This window comes from Pipistrellus hanaki, assembly GCF_964339955.1.
Source record: "Pipistrellus hanaki genome assembly, chromosome: 8".
Taxonomy (NCBI): domain Eukaryota; kingdom Metazoa; phylum Chordata; class Mammalia; order Chiroptera; family Vespertilionidae; genus Pipistrellus; species Pipistrellus hanaki.
Window position 1 is genome coordinate 28,814,102 of NC_140510.1, and position 23,010 is coordinate 28,837,111.

The 23,010-nt window shown below is 43.6% G+C and overlaps 1 protein-coding gene across 6 annotated transcripts in view; it reads left to right on the forward strand.

Moving 5' to 3' along the window:
• Window positions 1–616: 616 nt before the first annotated feature.
• The window catches only part of LYPD6B (LY6/PLAUR domain containing 6B), a 166,075-nt gene continuing 143,681 nt past the window's right edge, over window positions 617–23,010 (forward strand). For 4 of the 6 annotated variants that reach the window (XM_084893056.1, XM_084893058.1, XM_084893057.1 and 1 more), the window contains exon 1: window positions 617–690. The gene's annotated coding sequence lies outside the window, so the exon portion shown is untranslated. The remainder of the gene's footprint in view (window positions 691–23,010) is intronic. The other 2 variants (XM_084893060.1, XM_084893063.1) reach the window with 2 other exon arrangements.

The window sequence follows — 23,010 nt, forward strand, 5'->3', positions numbered from 1 at the left end:
TGGGTCCGTTCAAGGTTCTGATAATTGAGCAGTGGACAAGCAAGGCCCCTGCCCGTCGGGGGCTTACAGTCTAGGGGTGGGGAGGACAGCACCCTCGGAAATGATTTTATTTATAGCCTAATGCCATTATTAAAACGTGTGTGTGTGTGTGTGTGTGTGTGTGTGTGTGTGTGTGTGAGAGAGAGATGTAGAATGGGATAGGGTGGAATGATTGCAAAGTTTTTTTGAGTCCTTCCAGTTATGAACTAACTCGCCTGTGCCCTTGGCCCAACCACGCCTCCCCCCCCCCCCCCCCCCCCCCGTCTCAGTTTCTATGTTCTGCAAAGAAAGGGGGGGGCCTCCTCCTCTTCGAGCTCCGCTGCGCCCAGCTCCCTCCCTCTGAGTTCATTTCCTGAGCGGCCAGGCGGGTGGGCGCAGCTTCCCAGGCGCTGAGCGTCCCAGGTGTCACCCCGCGCGGCTGCCCGGCCGCCCTTCCGCCCGCGGAGAAACGGCGAGGTTTGCCCGCGGAGTTGGAGCCGGGCTGCTCCCGAGCCCGGGATCCCCTGTCCGGCCGAGGCCCGCGGGGTGTCCCAGGTGTCGCCGGGCGGGAGCAGCTGGTCCCGCCCCGCCGCGCCCCGCCCCGCGCGCCGCAGTCACAGCGGCCCCGGCGGCGCTGCAGCGAGGCGGGAGCCGGGAGCGCGGGCGGCGCAGGTGAGCGGGCTGCGGCCGGGAGGGGTGATCGGTTGGTGCGGGGGCAGGAGGGGGAGGGACGAGGAGGGGACTGCGGAGCCCGCGCCGGGTGCTGCGGGCGGGGGGTGGGAGCGCAGTGCGGGGCGACCCTCTCCGGCGCGCGGGGCCGCGGCACAGCCGGAGGGTCCGGTCCGGCCGCTGGCGTCCGGCGAACAGCTGCGAACATCTGCACCGGCCGGGGCTGGGGCGGCGCAAGCACCCCAGCAGGTGGGGAGGGGATGGGGGTGCGGGCTGCCTAGAGGAGATCTGAGCTGGTTCGGGGGTTCAGGAAGGAGGAGCCGGGGAGCTCAGCCTCTCCGTCCCGGCGCTTCCCAGGCCCCGCGCCGGCGCTGCTGCCCTCCCCCGGCTCCTGGCTCTCGGAGTTGGTGCTGAGTAGCCGCTCTGCAGCACCGTGTTCCCGGGGCTTCTGAGAGGCCGGTGCGAAGCTGCTCTGACCCCGGGGCCCCAGGTGGCAAGGTGCGGGTCTCTGAGCCCCGGGCGGTGTGGGAGCGGGAGTGTACTCACCACTTCCCCGGGCCTGGCCATCAGGACGAAAATGTGGAAAGAGTCTGGAGTAGAAAGTATTTAAATTCCAGTTACTGGCTGTGTTGCCCTGAGCAAGTTACTTAACTTTGCGGACCCCCAGTTTCCTGAAAGGTATTATAATCTTTTTATAAAGCACACAACACAAGGCCTGGGGAAAAAGTTCCCTCCACTTTTGTAGGTGTTCCTGCAACACGCTACCTTCCGGAGGTCCCCACGCATTCCTGAGCAGAAGGCAGAGCCTGGAGGCTTACATGGCCCTCCTTTAGGAGGGACCCTGCAGGTAGTGGCAGTGTGCTTTTTGAGAGGGAGTGGGCATTTTTTTTCCTTTCTTTCTTTTTATTTATTAATTTATTTGCTCTCATCCGAGGAGTGAGGATATTTTTTTAATTGATTTTTTTAGAGAGAGTGGAGGGGAGGGGGAGGAAGAGGAGAGAGAGACATAAGGATTGGTAGCCTCAGGGATTGAACCTGCAACTGAGATATTTGCCCTTGACCGGGAATTGAACCTGTGACCCTTCGTTCTACCCTTGGGTCTGTGCAACACTCATTTTGCTTGCTCTAACCATCGAGCAGCAGGGCAGGGCTCTTTCTTTCTTCTTCTTTTTCTTTTCTTTTCTTTTCTTTTTTCTTTTTGTACCACTCCGACTTGTTCATGGCTAGGCCTCCTCCCAGCTGCGTCACTTCCTGACACTGTTCTAGAGGCCAAGATGGAGAGGTGCGGGTGCACGGGGCCTGCGGACAGAGGTGTCATCAGCCTGCTCTCATTACATTTGTCAGTATTCTTTGAGTTGTTTTCTTCACGTGGAAATTCCCTTGAATTTAGATATCTACTGGCTCACAGGCCTGAAAGGCTGAGGGTTTTCGCTTCAGGCATTGTTAGTCCCAGGAGCTCCTATCAGGTTGCAGGGCTGCTCCTCTCTCATTTGTATCTTGGCTCTTGCCCCTCCCTGTTGACTGGTTCTTACTGGAGTGATAAATAGCATGGCACCTTCAGGCTCATCTGCTCCTTCAGAGAGAGGGTGGGAGGGGCCAGTCTCTTCTTCCATCCCCTCCATTATTTAGCACATCTTACTTATATACTAGACCAAAACAGGCCAGGCCATCTCCGTGGGCAGGGAGCAGGTTTCCACCACAAAGGTGGGTGCTTTACCCAGGTCGCACCAGTGTTTGGGGAGATTAGTTTAGCTACTAGGATAGTGCCACCCTGGTTGCTGGGGATTGGGGAGGGGCAGTCCCCAAAGAGAAGACTGCATCCTGGGCAGGTAATCAGAGGACATACCCATTGTACCCTCTCTGCCCTTGCTCGCCACCATCTGAAGAAGTCTGTAGCAGAGTGCACACTGCCTGGATGCCCTATTCTGTCTGTCAGTCATCAAGTCTTTATCCAAGGCACGAAGGCATCGCGCATGTTCATCCTTTCATTCATTGTTTTGTTCATTCATTCATTCATTCATTCATCCATTCAGCATTTAATTAGTGTCCAACATGCTAAGGCCTCTGCCAAGGGTGAAACTGCTTGCTTTTGAGCTCAGAGTCTAGCTGGAAAGGCCGTGTCTGGGACTGTTTTACTGGGGATGGAGTGAGGACTTCCCCAGGACATTGCAATTGTCCTTTAAACTGGAGATGAGTAGGAGGAACAGTCGGAGGGACTTCCCAGGCCATGGGCAGGGTATCATATAGAGCTTTCTATTGTAAGTAACGCTATTTAGGTGACTTTACCCTCTTGGGTAAGAAGTCTGGAGGCAGGCAGTTCAAAGTGGTCACAGCTCTAGGTTGGCTCCGGGAAGATGCCCGTGGTGTCCTCTGCCCTGGCACAGGGGCTCGGGAGCTCCATGCTGCCGTCACGGGGTAACAGCCAGAGCAGAAAGGAAGGGACAGGGGTTGCTTCTCCTGTTTCTCTAGATCACAAAGGACAACATTTCCTAGAAGTTCCATGTGCCACTGGCAGGAATAGTCACATGGCCACCCTAAGCCAGTGCCTATGAATGTTTGGGCAAGCAATCTGGGGCTGGGGGAGGGCTCACCTCCCCTGAGCACATTGATGCTCCAGACCCGAACAAAATCGGAATTCTGTTAGCAACGAAGAAAGCGAGACTGCCCAGCGGGCTGTTAAGTAGGCTGTCCACTGTGTCTCCCACGGCAGTGACAGATGGTGAAAGGCATGGCCTCTATGGGCGACCGGAAGTTCAGTACCATAGCTGGGTATGGTGTGGCTGCTGGGAAGAAAGGAGCTGAGATTGGAGACGCGGGCAGAGGCAAGAGTCCCCAGCGTTAGGTACCACTCTGGGTGTCACTGAGAAGCATGCATCTTGGTCCCACTCTTCAAATAACTTACACCCAAAAACTGGAAAAGTTTTTCTACTTTCATTAGTAACAGCAACAGTGTCTCGCTGTGTGTGGGTAACTCTCAGGGGGGGGACTAAGGTGGCGGGCTTTAGGGATGGGCCCTGTGTAGTTTGAAAAAGCTTCACAGATGGTTCTGCTGTGCCTCACACTCCCCAGCCTTCCCTGGTGCCCCCGTTCACCTCCCCCATGCCCTCTCGTATCATGTCTTCGCTTCAGTATTGTTACCTGCCTTTAAACGAATGGGCTGGGACTTGCTGAAGGTGCAGTTAGTGGTAGATCTTGGACTAGAAAACAGTTTTGCAGACAGTAAGTCCAGTGAGTGAATACTCCATAGGTGTGTTTCATAGGAAACCAGCCAGTCTATTGCTTTGGGAAAGTATTCAGCCTGTTTTCATTTGAGGTACGAGGTATGCTTTTTGTTTCCATTTGATATGGTGGACACTGCTGGACATTCGGGGTTAGATTGGATAACCAGGAGTGCTACTGCTCATGATCCCCCATACTCAGTATCTAGTTAGCATAGACACTGGCAACAAGACCGGGTCGCTAATCCTGGTAGAAAGGAGGGAGTGACAGGGAGCATTCTGTGTTGTTTCCATCAGCAGTACTGCCCTGGGTTGGCCGGGATCACTGGAAGAATGTGAGGGAATGAGGTGAGGAGATACCATGGATAGTCATTCATTCCATAAATATTTGTTGAGCATCTACTGTGTGCCAGACACCGTTCTGGTGCCACTGATAAAAGAGTGTGTAAGAAAGACAAAGTCTCTTCTCATGGAGCTTACAATTTCCTGGAATGAGACATTTATTTATGTTTTATTTCATATGTCAAGTGGTGTGAAGTACTATAATGAAAAGTAAAAACAGATTAAGAGAAGAAACGCGCTGGGCATAGCGTGATAATCTTAAAGGTTTATTGTCTTTCTTATTGCCAACAGAGAAATATAGTCTGAGCAGGCATTGTATTTGGGGACACACACACACACACACACACACACACACATTCACTTGGAAGAAGAAGGTTGCATATTGGATAACTTGATCTTAAAGAATTTCTTTCATGCAGAATCTGTTTTTATACCTGACATTGTTCCCAAACATGATTTACAATGACTTACAAAACATGCTACCAGGTGATGAGAAATAAGTGAAGAAATATGAGCAAAGGGATAATAAGGGTCATTTCTGTCATCATTGCGTTCCAGAATTGTTTAATTTTCGTAGCAGAGGAAGGAGGAAGTAAGGTGATTAAAAAATGTGGTGATTCATGTTCAGGGTTCATTACTTAAAAGGTGAGAAAATGAATTATGATGACTCAGAAAGTTATAACTTTTTTTTATTGTTGTTTAAAGCAGCGGTGGCCAACCTTTCGTACCTCAGGGACCACCGGAGGTCTGTGGACAATTGGTTGGCGGCCCCTGGTTTAAAGAATCAATTTTATTTGATAGGAAAAGTAGTCTCTTTACTAAGGACTTATGTAAAATTTATCTCCTGAGTTAGAAAACAACAACAAACTAACAGGTCTTTTTATATATAGTATATATATCAATCTGAAGTACATCAAAGGTTAACAGAGACCAAAGCCTCATTTTCTTGCCAAAGAGTATGGTACAAATGAAAATTGGTGAGAAGTTTGGACCTATAACTGACTGGAAAAAATGTACAAATTCATATAAAAATTTATAGCATAGAAATGTTATAAGGGATAATATTGATCACCTATTTTTTTGGGTTTCTTATTGTCAAGTTTTGAGAGTTCTTTATATAATCTGGATATATATCCTTTGTTAGAAATGTGACTTACAAATAAATTCTCCCAGTCTGTGCCTTATCTTTTTATTCTGGTTACAGTATCTTTCTTAGGGCAGATTTTTTAAAATGTTGGTAAACCAATTTATCAATCATTTTATGAATCAAACTCTTGTTTTATCTAAGAATTCTTTGCCTAACCAAAAGTCTCTAAAATTTTCTATATTTTCTTCTGGAAGTTCATAGTTTTATATTTAAGTCTATGACCCATTTGGGGCTCATCTATAATAATAAAAGCTTAATATGCTAATTAGACCGGACAGCCTAGACCCTAGACTAGGGGTGTCGAATTCAATCAGAGAAGGGGCCAAAATCTAAAATCCAGCCTAAATCGCAGGCCGAATGGTTTACTGAACAGTCATAAACTGACAATGTCATAAACTGACAGCGGAGTGCAGTGATGACAGCGCGGTGCGGGCCACATTGCAAGGCCTGGCAGGCTGGATTTGGCCCGCGGGTCTTGTGTTTGACATATGTGCCCTAGACCTTCTGGACGTCCTTCTGTATGTCCTCTGGACGAAACTGCATTTATCCTTTCTGATTGGTGTTTCTAGTTTCTGGGTATATATTCCTAGAAGTAGGATCACTGGGTCAAATGGGAGTTCCATTGTTAGTTTTTTGAGGAAACTCCATACTGTTCTCCAAAGTGGCTACACCAGTATGCATTCCCACCATCAGTGCATGAGAGTTCCTTTTTCTCTATATCCTTGCCAGCACTTGTCGTTTGCTGATGTGTTGATGGTTGCCATTCTGACAGGTGTGAGATGGTACCACATTGTCATTTTGATTTGCATCTCTTGGATGATTAGTGACTTTGAGCATGTTTTCATATGTCTCTTGGCCTTCCTTATGTCCTCCTTCGAAAAGTGTCACCTATTTTAACCATCTGTTCTTAAGTGCATATACATTTAGGATTTTTATGTCCTAAGAAAGGGAGAATTGATCCCTTTCTCAGTGTAAAATATCCTCTTTATCCCGGGTAATATTCCTTATTCTGGAGTCTATTTTGTATGTTAATAGTGTAGGTATTCCAGCTATCTGTCTTTTAATTGGTGTGTTGATCACTCATACTTACTATGATATCGGTATGATTTAATTAAATCTATTATTTTGCCATGCTGTTTTATTTTTTATTTTGTTCCATCTGTCCCCCTTTAAAAAAAATTCTCACCTGAGGATATATTTTTTAAATTTCTTTATTGATTATGGTATCACATAATTGTCTCATCCCCCCCATTCCCATCCCAAACCCTTTCCCACGTATGCCCTCCCCCCCCCCCCCCCCCGCCCCTGTTGTCCATGACTAGTGGTTAGGCTTATATGCATGCACATAAGTCCTTTGGTTGATCTCTCCCCTTTGCCCCCACCCTCCCCTACCTTCCCTCTGAGGTCTGACAGTCTGATTGGTGCTTCTCTGTCTCCTGGTTGGTTTCTGTTCATCAATTTATGTTGTTTATTATTTCCCCTAGATGTGTTAGATCATGTGATACAAGGAGTTACCTTATAAAAACCGAAACTGAGACAAGCCATAATGGTTATGTTGAGAGGCAAATGAATCAGTCTGTAGTGAGTTCCTTTCTGGGCCAACAGTTCTTTTGAGTCCCAATTTCAATGTCAAACAGTTCCATATGTGTGCCTATCAGCCATGGTATTTTAGATCTGGTTGGTGGACAAATGGTGGTGATGCAGGTCCGACCATCTCTGGTTTGTTCCTGGGCATCCTACAGCTACGCACAGCTGCTGCTAGTATGGTAAGGTGTTGTCAATGTCTTCCATCACTGGACTGAGGATATTTTTAGAGAGAAGAGAGAGGAAGAGGGAGAGGAGAGGGAGAGAGAGAGAGGGAGAGGGAGAGAGAGAGTGAGAGAGAGAGAGAGAGAGAGAGAGAGAGAGAGAAAGAAAGAAACAGAGAGAGAGAGAGGGAAAGAGAGAGAGAGAAGGAGAGAGAGAGAGAGGGAGAGAGAGACAGACACTGGCTATCTCCTGTACACTCCCTGACTGGGTATCAAATCTGCAAATTCTGCAATATTTTGGTTTTGGTCTATGGGATGATGTCTAACCAATACCAGCCAGAGCTTGATTTTTTTTTTTCTATTGAGAATTTTTTATGATTCCCTTTTATCTTTACTATGGACTTCTTTATTATGCTTCTTTAACATTTTTTAGTGAGACAGAGTTTATTTTCAAGTAAATTACTGTTTCATGTGTAAAGGACCTTTGCAGTATGTTCCCAATCCTTTTTCATCCTTTGTGCTGTTGCTGTCATTTTTCTTTTACACATAATGTGAAAAATACTACTGTTGTTACTTTAGACCAGGGGTCAACAAGCTTTTTCTGTAAAGGGTCAGAAAATAGTGTAGGCTTTGAGGCCACATTTGGTCTCTGTTGTATATTTTCTTTTTAAAAACATTTTAAAAACAAAACCATTCTTAACGCATGGATCATACTAAAGTAGACTATGGGGCTGGATTTGGCTTTCAAGCCATAGTTTGCTGACTCTTGCTTTAAACATTTAATTAACTTGTAGAGTAATTAAAATGAGAGAAGGATGAATTCTGTTTGACGTTCATTTATTCCATTTCTAGCACTTCATGTCTTTGTGTTGATCCAAATTCTTGTCTGGCATTATATTTTGCTTGAATAACTTCATTTGACATTTCTTATAGTGTAGTCTCCTGGCAATGAACTCTCAATTTTTGTTCGCCTACAAGAGTCCTTATTTCTCCTTCATTTTAAGAAGATATTTTCACTGGATATAGAATTCTGGGTTGGCAAAAAAAAAAAAAAAAAAAAAAGAATACAAAGATATTGTTTTCTTATTTGCCTAAAGTCTGGTAAGAAGTATCTTTGTAATTCTTACCTTTGTTTCATTGGTATTTGACCTGCTTGGTATTGTGGTTTGGTATTGGATCTGTGATTTGGTATCTGTCATAAATTTTGGAAAATTCTGAGGTTATTTCTTTAGATATTTCTTCTGTCTTACTATCTTTCTTTTTTTCTGCAATTTTGATTACACCCAGGTTAGAATTTTTGTTATTATTCCACAGCTTGTGGACACTTTTAAAATTTGTTTGCTTTGTTTTATCCTTTTATTCCTACTTGTTTTTGTTTGGGTAATTTCTACTGACCTATTTTTAAGCTCACTGATTCTTTCCTTGGCTGTGTAAAATCTATTGAAGAATATATGTTGAAAGTATTCTTGATTTCTATTACTGTGTTTAGCCTTTCAAGCATTTCCATTTTATTTTTATGATTTCTATTTCTCTGTTAAAATTATACGTTTACTCTTTTATTTTAATCATCTTTTTGGATAGGATATTTTACAAATAATTATGCTTATTTTAATTTTCATGTCGGATAGCTTCAATATCTGAATCTGGTTCTGTTAATTGCTATGTTTTGGGGGCATTGTAGCCTTTTTTCTTTCTTTTTTCTTTTTCTTTTTGGTGTGCCGTGCCATGTTTTGTTGAGAATTGGACATTTTGTGTAGAACATTAGAGACTGAGATAAACAGTTTTTATGCCTAGAAATGGGTAAGCCTTTCTGTTTCTGCTAGGCCTTAGTGTGCAGATCAGTGTGGTGAGGAGTTGAACTGGATTTGAAGTTTGTTGTTGCTATGGTTACCCTCAGTGCACCACAGAGTCCAGACTCCTATTGAGTTACCTTGAGTTCAGAGTTGGGGCTGCTTTGCTGAAGGGCTTTCCTCAGTATCTGTTTCAGTGTCAGCTTTAGGTATTCCCCTGACATTGCGCCTCTGAGTGGTCTGCCTCCATGCGCTTTCAACTTTTCCAGAAGCATTCCGTTATTATTTGTTACCTGATGCTTCTTAGCCAGTGTCCAGGTGTATTTGCCTCAGGTAAACTGTGCTCATGTCTTGTCTCTTCGGGCAGGTGCCTGGTTCTCTTAGATTTTGGGCTGGTGTGTTCCTCTGTGACCTCAGCTGTCTAAGGAGTTTAAGAACGTTGTGAGCTGGCAGTTTATCTGGCTTTTTATTTGCTGTGAGCACAGGAGGGATGCTCTTTTTAGCCCTGGGCGGAATTCAGCAGCCTTGATTTGATGCTTTCTACTCTTTCCTTTTACGATCAACTTGTAAAATCCTTGGGCTGTTTTCCTTCCCTGTGTGCTTTGTACAATGTTATGTATACATTCTGTGCATGTAAATCAGTGGTTCTCAACTCTTACCTGGGGAACATTAAACAAAATAAAAATCTTGGCCTCCAGATTCAATTGATATATGTTGGGGTCCAGGCCTGGGTGTCTTTTAAAAGCTCCCTAGGTGAGTCTGATGTACATCGAGGAGGCTGAGAACCTCTGGTTTAAGTATCACTTACAACCTTTCCTTTCACCGCGGTGCTGTTCCAACATAAACGACCAAATAAAATCCCAGGCTGTATACATTCACCCTTGTGACTGTGTGGAATTGTTTCCTTCCTTAATGATGCTTTCAGTGGTAATCACCTGCCGTCGGCTAATAGTCTCACAGAATGGGGAGGGACTTGGAGTTCTCGTTTAACTTCCCATTACTTACGTGCGTACCCTCCACGACAAGCTATGGCTTTGGCACTGCTTGGCCGTCTTTCAGATGCTGGAAACTCTCTGCCATTCAAAATGACACACCCCATTGTGAGATAGTTTTACTTGCTAGAGGTGTTTTTCTTCCATGGAATTGAAATGTGCCCTTCTGTAGTCTACTGAGTAATTTGTCCACCTTGTAAGTGGTTTTGAGAGAAATCCATTTGCATGACCTAGTGCACATGGGTGCACATAAGTGTGTGTGCATGCGTGAACATATGCACCCACTCTCATACCCATAACAAGCATTTTAAGAAACGGCATTTATTGTGAGTCTTGTACTTGTAAATTGATTTCACACCCCACCAGTGGGTTGTTTCTTGCAGCATGAAAAATGCTTCCCTATGAGACAAGCTTTCTGAGATTTAAAGACAGCACCGCTGGCACCTCCGAGTGTTCTTTGGCTGCTGCAGTGCTGGTTCCTTCAGCGATTTCAGCTTCCTCACTGCTCTGGCCAGTGTCCTGCACAAGGTGAATTTAAGTCCTGCATATGAATGGCCAAGGCCAGCGGCTGAGGCTGTGCAGGCAGGCAGATCCATTCAGAGTAGAGGAAGGGTTCCTTGTCTTTTTCTAGACACCATTTCTAGTTCTGGCCCAAATTTAGAAGGATGGAACTTGAACCCATCTTTTGAGGGACATTGTTGATGGCTTTTTTGGGGCAATTTTTATGTGTCCCACCTTTTTCAAATAACATGTCCTAATTAGCTACATATGCATCTTTCTTTACCAAGAGACTGTGAACTCCTTAGATGTCTAGAAGGATAGTTCATTCTTTTTCTTCAGAGTGATCGGTGCAAAAATGTTAATTTGTTGAATTAATCTTGGAAAACTGTGTTCCCAGTCAAGAAACTTTGGCCTTTAGCATGATTGCTTTGCTATCAGTTGTGCTTCTACATTCCCTATAACTTACCCACACAAGAGCTTGATAGCCCTGCATTTACTCAGGGAAGTGGAGAAGCTGGGTAATGTACCGGTAGATGTCCTTGTCACCATAGTACTCAGGCACATGACTCTGTGGCAGGTTCTGTGTGAGGTGCCAGTATTTCACAGCTTACAGCCTGCTTGGGAACACATGGCATGCAAGATGAATGTCAATGATTTGTATAGTGGGTATGTGTTCTTAGAGGTCACACAAGTGGTCAGGAAATAATTGATTTTGACTTTGAAGGTCAGCATCAGACATGGAGTGGAAGGTTATTTGTAAGTGAGGAAGATTTGGAAGGAGAAGAAAGCTATTTTCAGAGTCTCCCAAGTTGAATGAAATTGCAAGTTCTGCTCTCTCTAGGAGTGATTTGGATCCATAGGATCTGAGAGAAAATGCAGGTAAGATACAGAGGGAAATCAAATTTAAATTATTTCTATAGCAGGATAGAGATCCACAGAAGGTAATAAGCTCAATTCCCCCTTCCCCACTTATCCTCTCCCCCCCGCCCCCCACATTTGTACCTTCAGAGACTTTACCTCTGACAGGTGTAGTTTGTGTGCCATTCTGGCAGCTGCTCCTTGTCATGGGTTCAGCTGGCCAGGACCATTTCAAGGCTGGTAGCTCTGGCTCCATTGCTTTGTAGTTTTGTAATTTCTATCAGATTTTAGAGCAATCAGGCTTAGCCATTGACCAAAATTTTCTTGTTTTATTATACATATATTTTCTGTTGTTGTTAATTTCAGAGAGGAAGGGAGAGGGAGAGAAAGATAGAAACATCAGTGATGAGAGAGAATCACTGATTGGCTGTCTCCTGCACGTCCCCTACTGGGGATTGAGCCTGCAACCCAGGCATGTGCCCTTGACTGGAATTGAATCCAGGGTCCCTCAGTCAGCAGGCTGACACTCTGTCCATAGAGTCAGACCAGCTAGGGCCCTAATTTTTCTTCTTTCTCTTCTCAGAGGGCTCTTAATTGGTTGCATTATTAAGAAATGTACATTCTCAAAGTATACTGCCTTGACTACTCTTCATGATCCACTTCATCTGCGAGACCATCTTCTGAGTGAGCCAGTGACATCATAAAAATATTGCATCATTGGTGTCTTACTGAAAACTAATAATTTATTTCGGGGCTTTCTTGCTCAACAGAGGTGGAAAAAATATGCACCCTTTGTGTGTTATTTGTCCATTAGCAAGGTATGAGGACCAGAGTTCTTAAAGGCCGCTACAAGAATAGCTGAAACAAAGATGAGAGCTGTGCTGCACTACAGGATAGGTGTTAGTGTTACTGAGAGACGGACATCATGCTTTTCTCTTAGCATCTAGTGCTGCAATGGCCATTGATCTCCTGGGAGACCTAAATAATATTTTTTATATTTCTCCTTGTGCCATGGCAAAGGAAGCCCAGAGCAAAATGTAAAAGTACTCAACTGTAGTGATAATTTTATTTCAAATTCTAAGTACAAAGATTTCCTTTCTTAAATCATATGATTTCATTTTCTAAAAACAATAATTTTTATTTTTCTTATTATCACAGTGATACAAGTTCTTTATAGCAAATGTGGAAAAGAAGATATACCTCCCCAAGCAGACATTTTCCCATTATAGAGATAACCACTGTTTATGTTTTAATTGTTCTAATTTATTCTAGGCATAGACATGTGTGTGCATGTGTGTGTATATGTGTGTGTGTGTATATATATTTTTTTTTTTCAAAAGTGAAATGACATTTTTTACACTGTATTAAAACTCTTTTTAAAAAACATTTTTATTTGTTTCAGAAAGGAAGGGAGAGGGAGAGAGAGAATCAATGATGAGAGAGAATCATTGATTGGTTGCCTCCTGCATGCCCACTATGGGGGATTAAGCCCACAACCTGGGCATGTACCCTGACTGGGAATTGAACCATGACCTTCTGGTTCAACCATTGAGCCACACCAGCTGGGCCAAATTTCTCTCTCTCTCTCTCTTTTTTTTTTTTTTTAAATCCTCACGTGGACATGCTTACGGGGGGGTGGGGGGGATAGAGAGATAGACAGAGAGAGAGAGAGAGAGAGAGAGAGAGAGAGAGAGAGAGAGAGAGAGAGAGATTGGTTATCTGGTTGACTTCTATATGTTCTCCAACTCGGGACCCAACCTGCAATCCAGATACATACCCTGACTGGGATTTGAACTGGCAACCTTAGGTGCACTGGACAGTCCTCAACCAACTGCGCCACCCCAACTGGGCTAAACTCTCTTTCAAACTTCACCTTCACAGGCATTTTCCATGTCCTTAAATATTATCTTTAGTGGTTGGTATATTATTTCATCACGAAGCTGTATCTTGTTCTTTGAGCCTGAATCCAGCTCTTGCTGTCATAAACAATGCTGTCATGTATGTATATGCTTGTAGCTAGGTCTCTGAAGCGCATCCACAATTATTTCCTTAGAATAGAATTTCTAGAAGTGACATAATTGAGTAAAGGGCTATAATATTTTCAAGGCTCTATATATATATATATATATATATATATATATATATATATATATATATATATATATATATATATATATATATTTCCTTTTTGTCCGCCAGAAAGCATAATCTATTTTAGAGCTTAAGATTGCCTCTTCCCCAGGCCTCCTGCAGCACCAAGATGATTATTTCTTAAAATCTGTATTAGGAGGCTTCTGGCTGTGGCCAAGTGAGGAGGCTGCAAATCCTTTCCCCAGAAAGCAACTATAAGTCTGGACAAAATGAGCAGAAACGTCATTTTATAACCCTGGTCATCCATCAAAGGCGTACAACAAACTGAGAAGCATTATCCTGGAAAAAGTGCTGCACTTAGCCAAAGCACAGGGGGAGCCTGTGGGTGCTCCCGCCCCTCACCACCCCCAGCTCAGCGGTGCAGCGTGGTCTCAGCAAGGGGGGCTCTCAGGACCAGCCCTGGCTGCCAAGGCCAAAGGGATTCACTCCATTTGCAGCGGTGGGCGGGGCCTGCACCCAGGGAGTGTTTTCCCAGATCCCTCCTCCCTCCTTTAGGTTTACCTTGAATCTTTAAAAGATAGGAAATATTCTTCACTATAAGCATTAATATTTATTGTATAAAAAGGGGAGAATAAACATAAAGAGAAGAAAATTGAAGCCCACTGGGTGTGTATTCTTCTATATCAGCTCATTTTATAGATCTTGCTGTGATGACGGAAGTGTTGTACAGTAGCCTCTGCCCTCATGTGTTTATTGAGCACGTGGTCATGTGGCCAGTGCAACTGAGGATCTGAAACTTTACTAATTCTCATTAATTTAGATTTAAATATACACATGTGGCCAGTGCTATAGTGTTAGACAGACCAGTTCGATTACTTCTATAATATGGAGGCCTACACACATACCTACGTAGTTAAAAAACACAAAAATATGAACATATCACATATCGTATTTTATTTCCCTTTTTTCTGTTGAACAAGATGTCACAAACATAATTTTAATAGCTGAATGATGCACTTTCCATGGAATGAATGTACCGTAAGTTGTTTGATAAAATCTCTGTTGTGCCTTCAGGGTATTTCCAATATTTTGATCAAAGTCTTAGAATTTGAGTGATCAAGTCAACTTTGATAGCCGTTTCCAAACTTCTCTTCCAAGAGGGCCTTCCTGAGAACAGGGGTGAAAGTATCTCACCATTATTACTGTTATTTAAAAGTGGAGATAACTACACTTGCCTTAAGAATTATCCTTTTAAAGTTTAGGACTCAGTGGTTTTTAGACTATTCACAAAGCTGAGCAACTACCATCACTATCTAATTCCAGAACGTTTCCATGACTCCACAAAGAAATGTCATACTCATAAGCAGCCACTTCTCTTTCCCTCCTTCCTTCAGCCCCGGCAGCAACTAATCTACTTTTTATCTTTATGGATTTGCCTCGCCTGGACATTTCATATAAATGGAATCATTCATCATGCAACCTTTTGTGTCTGGCTTCTTTCACTTAACATAATAATTTCAAAATTTAAGATTCATAATGGTTTCAAGGTTATAGCATAAACCAGTACTTCATTTACTTTTATGTCTGAAAAATATTCTGTTGTATCAATATGCCATATTCTGTTTATCTGTTCATCTTGATGGAGATTTGGGTCGTTTCATTTTTGGGCTATGATGAATAATGCTTCTATGAACATTTATGTGCAACTTTTTTTTCCTCATGGACGTATTTTCTGTTTTCTTGGGTACATACCTAGGCATAGGATTGCTGGATCACATGGTGATGCTATGGTCTGGCAAACTGTTTGAAAAGCAGCTGCGCCTCTTTCCACTCGCACAGCAAGCTCAAGGGCTGCAGTTTCCATCCTCACCAACACTTTTCACTGTCCATCTTTTTGCCTATAGATATCCTAGTGGGAGTGGCATAGTGTCTCCATGTGGTGTTGATTGGCATGTTCCTAACAACTAATGACATTAAGCATCTCTTATGCACATATTGACCATTTGTGTATATTCTTTGGAGAAATGTCTGTTCAAATTATTTGTCCTTTTAAAAATTGAGTTACTTGTCTTTTTATTGTAGAGTTGTTAGAGTCTTTATGTATTCTGGATACCAGATCCTTATCAGATATATGATTTGCAAATGTTTTATCTAATTCTAAAGGTTATCTTTTTACTCCCTTGATAGTTTTCTTCGAAACAAAAGTTTTTTTAATTTTGATATCTTATCAATTTAAATTTTTTTACTTGTGCTTTTGGTGTCAGATCTAAGAAACCATTGACTAAGGTCACAAACGTTGACACCAATGGTTTCCCTAAGAGTTTTATAGTTTTAGCTTTTCCATCTAGATGTTTATTTGATCTCTTTTGAGTTAATTTTTTGTATATGGTATGATTTAGGGCTCCAAATTTATTTCTTTTAAGCATAGCTATGCAGTTATACCAGCACCATTTGCTGAAAAGAGTATTATTTCCCCCATTGATTGTCATAGCACCCTTATAAAAAATCAATTGACCATTAATATATAGTTTACTTCTGAATTCTCAGTTTTATTCATTGGTCTATATGTCTATCCTTATGCCAGTAACACACAATTTTGAGTATTGTTGTTTTGTAGCAATTTTGAAATTTGGAAATATAAGTTTCCAACTTTGTTCTTTTTCAAGATTGTTTTGGCTATTGTGGATCCCTTATATAGCCATACAAATTTTAGGATTAGTTTGCTAATTGCTGCAAAAGAGCCAGCTGGGATTTTGATAGGCATTTTAATGACTCTGTAGATCAATTTGAGAATTATTAGTTTGAGAGGCATTTTTTCAGTTATTTAGGTCTTTAATTTTTTTCAATGATGTTTGATAATTTTTTTTTAAACCTTAATATTGTTTTTTTTTTTAAATACATTTTATTGATTTTGTACAGAGAGGAAAGGAGAGAGATAGAGAGTTAGAAACATCGATGAGAGAGAGTCATCGATCAGCTGCCTCTTGCACACCCCCTAAAGGGGATATGCCCGCAACCAAGGTACATGCCCTTGACCGGAATCAAACCTGGGACCCTTCAGTCCCCAAGCCGACGCTCTATCCATTGAGCCAAACCAGTCTCGGCTGTTTGATAATTTTTATTTTATTTATCAAGTCTTGTTTTATTAAAAAGGTTAAAGTTAAATTTTTAAAAGTTAAATTTATTATTAATCATTATATTATTTCTGATACAGTGTAAATAAAATTGTCTTAATTTTATTTTTGGACTGTCTAATGGTAGTACATAGAAGTGTTATTGATTATTGTGGTTTGATTGTGTATCCTGAAACCTTTCTGAACTTGGTTAGCTTTGGTCATTTTTGTAGTGAGCTCAATAGGGTTTTCTGTATTCATGATCATGACATCTACACATGAGAGTTTTACTTTCTTTTTCTTTTTTCTCCAATATGGATGCCTTTTATTCCTCTTTTTTGGCTAATTGCTTTGACAGCACAATGTTGAATAAAAGTGGTGAGAGCTCATATCCTTGTCTTTTTCCTCTCTGATGTTCTTGATTAATGAGATGGTCAGTATAATTTGGGCTATTTTTGATGACTGTTTTTATACTCTAAGAATCTGAGTGATGGAGCAGGTGTTGCTGGCTGTTCCTCCTGGAAAGGGTTCAATCAAACAATAAAAATTCCCTTTGTCTCGTGCATTGGGAGGAAGCTTGGCATCGTAGTGAGCAGAAAAGGAGAATTTTAAGGGAGATTCTATTCAGGTGACATCTAGGTGCCAAGGAGTTCGATGAACATTTTCTAAGACAGAAGCATTCATTATTTAGAAATAGAATTTCAATTTTCCCTACTAGTTTTCCATCCTGCCTTCCCACATTTCTGATTGCCCACTGATTGCTGCAGGGACCGTGCTGACTCAGAGAGATTAAATGCGAGCCTTGCCCTCAGGGTGCTCGTGGAGAAGCCTTCTGGGGGAGACAGACCAGAGCAGGAAGTTGATTACTCTGGCAAGTGGCTCCCAGCAAAAGGTAACCTGTCAGAAGAGAACCAGTGCGGGATTGGGTTTCACCCTTGGAGTTTTTGGGTCTCAGTTCGCTGATGGAACATTCACTTTCAAACCCACGAATCAAAGAATTTTAGAAATGAAGGCTTGGAAAACCTCTATCAGTTTATCCAATCTCACATTTTTTGATAGGAGGAACCTCTTACCATGTGCAACAATCCCTGTTCTATCTCATTAGGAACTCTTCTTTCTCTGAAATGTTATATATATATATATATATATATATATATATATATATATATATATATATATATATATATATATATATATATATTAGAGGCACATGCACAAAATTTGTGCAAGGAGCCCAGCCCTTGAAGCCCTGACCAGCCCTGGCAGTCCTGTCCGGATGGTTGTTCTGCTGTTTGGTCTAATTAGCATATTAGCTCTTTATTATATAGGATTACACACACATGCACACCCACACCCACACCCACACACAAACATGACCTTCTCCATAGGAGGCAATCCATGTTTAGCCTACTTCCTGGCTCCATTTGTTGTGTCTGGTTGGGGTAATATGACACCAGTCCCCGTGTTCATCTTTAGGGTGACCCGTGTGGGATTCCTGCCTCACCTTGCCTGCGAAGGCTGCTCAGCATTGTTCACCTGATGTGAACCTGACAAGGACTGCATGTCATCCAACTCCAAATCTGAGTGACCCAGAAAGCTTGTGGAAGGCTTTCTGTTCTGGATTATTGAACAGTCATCTTTGTTCTTTTTGTCAGTCCTCACTTGATGATATTTTTTTACATTCAGAGAGGAAGGGAGGCAGGGAGGGAAAGAGGGAGGAGGGAGGGAGGGAGAGAGGAAGAGAGAGAGAGAGAGAGAGAGAGAGAGAGAGAGAGAGAGAGAGAGAGAGAGAGAGATAGCACCACACTGATTGTTTGCCTCCTGCAACACAGGTACATGCCCTTGACTGGGAATTGAACCCGAGACCCTTTGGTGCAGGGGTTGATGCTCTGAGCACTAAGCAGCACTGGCCAGGGCTATGCAGTCAACTTTGTAAAGAGCACACTCAGTCCAGTTTAATCTTGTCGGTTCAGAGGATTAATTAGTCTTCATCTAAAGTCATACCTGTGTGCTTACTGTAGACATTTGTCTAGAAAAGAATGAAAGGGGTATTAACAAAAGCAATTAAATTATTGTATATCTCAAATGAGTGATAGAGTGATTTTTAAATAAGTCAATTCAGAATTATATGGTGTTTCCATTTTTTACTTTGCTATTTAAAAATAAACCCTTGATTCTGGCTTTATTATATGTTATTTATTATTATGATTAAAATAGCATCAGGTTACTGTTACTTTTTTTTTTTTTTATCATTTCACTGGTAGATGGAACCGAAACCTTGTGGCCTTGAGCTATAAAAGAAAACGAATTGTCCCCACAAACCTTTCAAGTTTAATTAACTTTTAAACAAATATGAAGCCCTGGTTTCCTTTTCTCTTTTTTATTGCACTGCGTTTTCTCCTTCGATTATGTGAGGAGCCAGATAAGGATGCAGGGCTGCTTTCTGATTCCCACTGTTTACTGCATATGATACAGCTGCCGATTCAATCAAAAGGGAAATGGGAAAACAGCTACTCTATTTGTGCCTTGTAAGCGCTTTGCAAAGTCCTCTCCAGTCCCTGTGATTTAATGTTGCCTCCTCTCCTAGCAGACTTCTAAAATGAAATTAAAAAGTGGCACAAACAGCATTTTAGCATTTTAAAAGCAACCCCCATTACTGTGTGGGGACCAACCCAGCAAATTGAAGAATCACAGTATGACAGGCAGTCCTTTGGTGCAATGCTGCCCAGAATGCAACAGAGAAGGATATGGGGTGAGGACGAGATCCTGAGAAAGTTCTAGGTCTTTAAAAGCCTCCAATGGTTTTACCCATTTGGGGGGCCAGTTGGGGTGGGGAGTGGAGAGGATGCACTGGTGTTTATAGCAGGGATTTCCCAAGTATGTGCAACAAATGCATTAGTAAAACATCTATTTTAGTTTTTTCACTGAGTTATTCTTTCCCTCTGTCTACGCCCCAGAGTGGCCCCAGGACTTGACAGTCAGGAACCTGAGTCCTGTTCTTGGGCCTTCTGCCTCTCGGACCCTGTGACCTCGGAAGAGTCACCTTACCCCTCTGCAAAATGGGTTCCAAACTGCAAATTACGGGTTTGGACTGAGTCTGATTTCCCAGCCAAATCCCCAAGCCTCCATGAAGCCACCTCAGTGGTTGTCCCTGCACACACACTGGGGGTTCCTGGCTCCTGCCCCCCAAAAGAAGCAGCCTCAGTTTCCTGACCTACCTTTATGCTTCTGCAAGCTGCTGTTGGACCAGAGCAGCCACTAGCCAGTGCTTGAAAACTACTAGGAGGCCTGACCTCAGAGATCTTCTGGCTCTGACATTCCCGTTGTCTATAACGCTGACGCCCTGTCCATGCTGAAGGTGAGAGGGATCGAGGAACACCATGATCCCGCCTCTCTCTTCTTTCTCAGGAAACACCAGACAGGCGTGTCTTCAGCATCAGAAATGCACTCCCTTGTGAACCTGAAGCGGCAGCGGGGAAAGGAGTCTGGGTCTGTAGGACTTCAGCCTCTGGCTGCAGGAATATCTCCCTGAGCGGATGCAGTTTCTCTTGGCTCTGAGGTTAGGACCTGGCCATTGTCAGTGGCCTGGGAGCCATGTGGATGTGAGGGCACTGAGGCCTCGTCTGCTGTCTGGTGGCCGAGCCCCACACCCACACCGTGTGTCTCTGAGGTCCAGGCCGTAATCACCCCTTGTCTTCTCTGCACGTGGGCGTTCTGAGAGCGGGGCCTGCCCAGGAGTCACCTGCTAGTTCCTATTCAATAAGGGTTATCTCCCATCTGTGCCCTGTCATGGGAGTCTTTCTTTCCCGCCTTAATAACATGCCTTCCTCTGCCACAGACTCTCCTCCATCTCTTTTGAAATCACAGTGCACATACTTTGGTGTTGTCAGGAGCGAACATTTAGGGAGTAGGCCTTCAGTTTCCCGGCTGTTGCAAGCAAAATGGAATGCCTTTTGTTACTCGTCCCAGGATGCTCTGGTGAACACATAAGCCTGCGAGGAAAGGTTTGGCACAGGGAACCGTCATGAAAGAACTATTTTAATTGAAGAATATATAGCTGGAGACTCAGGGGTGTTGAGAAGTTTAATTAATGCTTATTAGAAATGAAGACTTACCCTTTAAAAATGAAAATTCAAACCTCCTGTCTCCGTATCCTTTTCTCCATCATGTCATTGTTCCCTTCACCCGCTTTTTAATTTAGCAAACGTTTACTGCGTTCCCATGAGGAGACCAGACACCTTGTGAGTCACTGGGCTGACAAAGATGGCGCTGGTGGCCGGGCTCAGGGGAAAGCTCAGCAGATGCTAATGGTCCCAAGTGCCCTTTGGAGAGGGCCCTGCAAGCGAGGGGATGCCCAAGACGAGCTGGGTGCCCTCGGCTGGGTCAGCGAGTAGTTCTTGCAGGAGGTACCCCGGGGTCTGGGACCTGAGGATGACCTGGAAGTGGCCCAAAAAGGAGGGGTGGGCATCCTGGGTTCACTGGGGAGAGGGAGTTGGTGGGATTGGTAAGTGTAGGAGCTCAGTGTGGTTGGAAGCAGACCCTGGGGGAGGGGTGAGGATGGGAAGGGGTGAGGATGAGGGAGCAGAGGCCTCGACAGGGATGGGATTGTGAAGGGCCTTGGGTATGTTATCAGTTTGGATTTCCCCCTGAAGGTATGGGAACCCACTGCAGAATTTTCAGTTGCCTGGGCTAGGTTTGTAAGATTGTTAAGCGTCGTAGCCAGGGGCTCTGGATCCAGGTGACTGGGGTTGAATCCTGCTGTGGGCACGTTACTTACCTGGGCTGCCTCATCTTTAAAATAGGAATAAAAATTGTAACTGTCTTTTGGGATTCTTGTGAAGAAAAAATATGTAAATTTACCTAAGGCTCTTACAGAAACAGGTTCATAGGAAGCACTTATTGAAATGTAGTTATCCTTTTTGGGGATGGGGCATATCCTGTTTTCCATGAGCAGTCTCCTTAGACTGCGGGTCAGTTATGGCCTTAATTATGTCCAGGCCGGGGTGAAGGATGGTGGCCAGTCATGTGAGGTGCCACAGGCTGCACTGGTGTCTCCTATAAATGCAACTTTCCACCAGGGGCAAAGCCAGCATTCAGCTTGCAAAAGCCTAAACCCCAGGCACCTGGCCTCAATTGTGACCTTCCTGCGCTTGTCCCAGTGTTGACCTTTAGACCTTGCAAATGCCTTTTCTACTGCTTCTCAGAGTCTTTGGGGGAGACTGCACATTTTAGGGGAAAACCTAGACTGTGGAATGAAATGGGGCAATACCCTCAGCTACTGCTTATGGGGAAGATTGGCGAGGAGCAGAGGCCGTGCCTGCAGGATGCTGGGTGGCCTCTCTCTCAGACTTACCAGGCTGCAGTGACATTCTTGAACGTGCCTTGTAGGAGGCGTGAACTGCTACAATAAGACTTATTGTATAAATTACAAGGGTAAAGTGTGTGTGTGTGTGTGTGTGTGTGTGTGTGTTTACATGTGTCTCTAGATGCCTCTCTCCCAGTGCAGTGGAAGGAATTGCCTTTTTTAATGTCCCCCCAATTCTTCCCCCACCCTCCCCCCGGACATTTGCCTTCTACTCTCTGACCTCCTGTGCCCAACTCTCCAGTGGACTCCCCTGAGCAAGGGCTGGAGACAGGGAGGGAGAGGCAGCCTGGATAGTATTTACTGGTTTGTCATTTTATTCTCCTTCTCCCAGACTCCTTTGGGCTTGGGAGTAGATTGCGGACAGCGATGGGAGGAGTCAAATACAGTCGCTTTGCCAGCATGTAAGATAATCTCTCTCTTCTTCCCTGGTCACTTTATGCTGTTGACAAACGTAGCCATTCTTCTCCAACAGAGAAGAGAGAGCAGGGACAGGGGGTACATTCTTATAAGTTAGCCTTTCCTACTTTATGTACGAGACTAGAACAATATTATGAAATTAAATATCAGATTCCTAACATGCTAGTCATTTATTAGATTAAAAATTAAGCAAGAGCTCTAAAATTACACTTAATAATTAAGTATACTATTAAATTGAGCAATTCTTTTGAAGAAAGAGAGGGAATACATTCTAGAATTCTTTTGGTGACAAACACAGCACTGGAAATAACAGGTCAAACATGTATGTAAGCTGCTCAGGGAGCTGTAGCATCGATGATGGTAGTGCTTTCTCTGGTTCATTTATTGGTGCAGGGGATTAGCACAGGGATTATAAGGCTGAGACTCCCTCCGCTGCCTCACCCCTGAGGACCCTCCCTCTGCCATTCCCTCCCCACAAGGAAAGCCACAGGAAAGGGAGCCCGGGAAAGCTCATATTCTAAAAGCAAGCCACGGATATACCTAAGGAGTTGCAAATTTTTTCCCCCCTGCAAGTGGTTACTTCTAAAAGGCACAATTCAAAATAGTCACAGCAAGAATAGACATGCCGAAGTCCTAATGGTGCAATTCTACTTTGTTGAGTCAAAAACTAGGGCTGGGTAATGACAAGTGGTAGCTATGCAAATGCGGAGACAGATCATCCCATCTAGTGCTTCAGGGTGT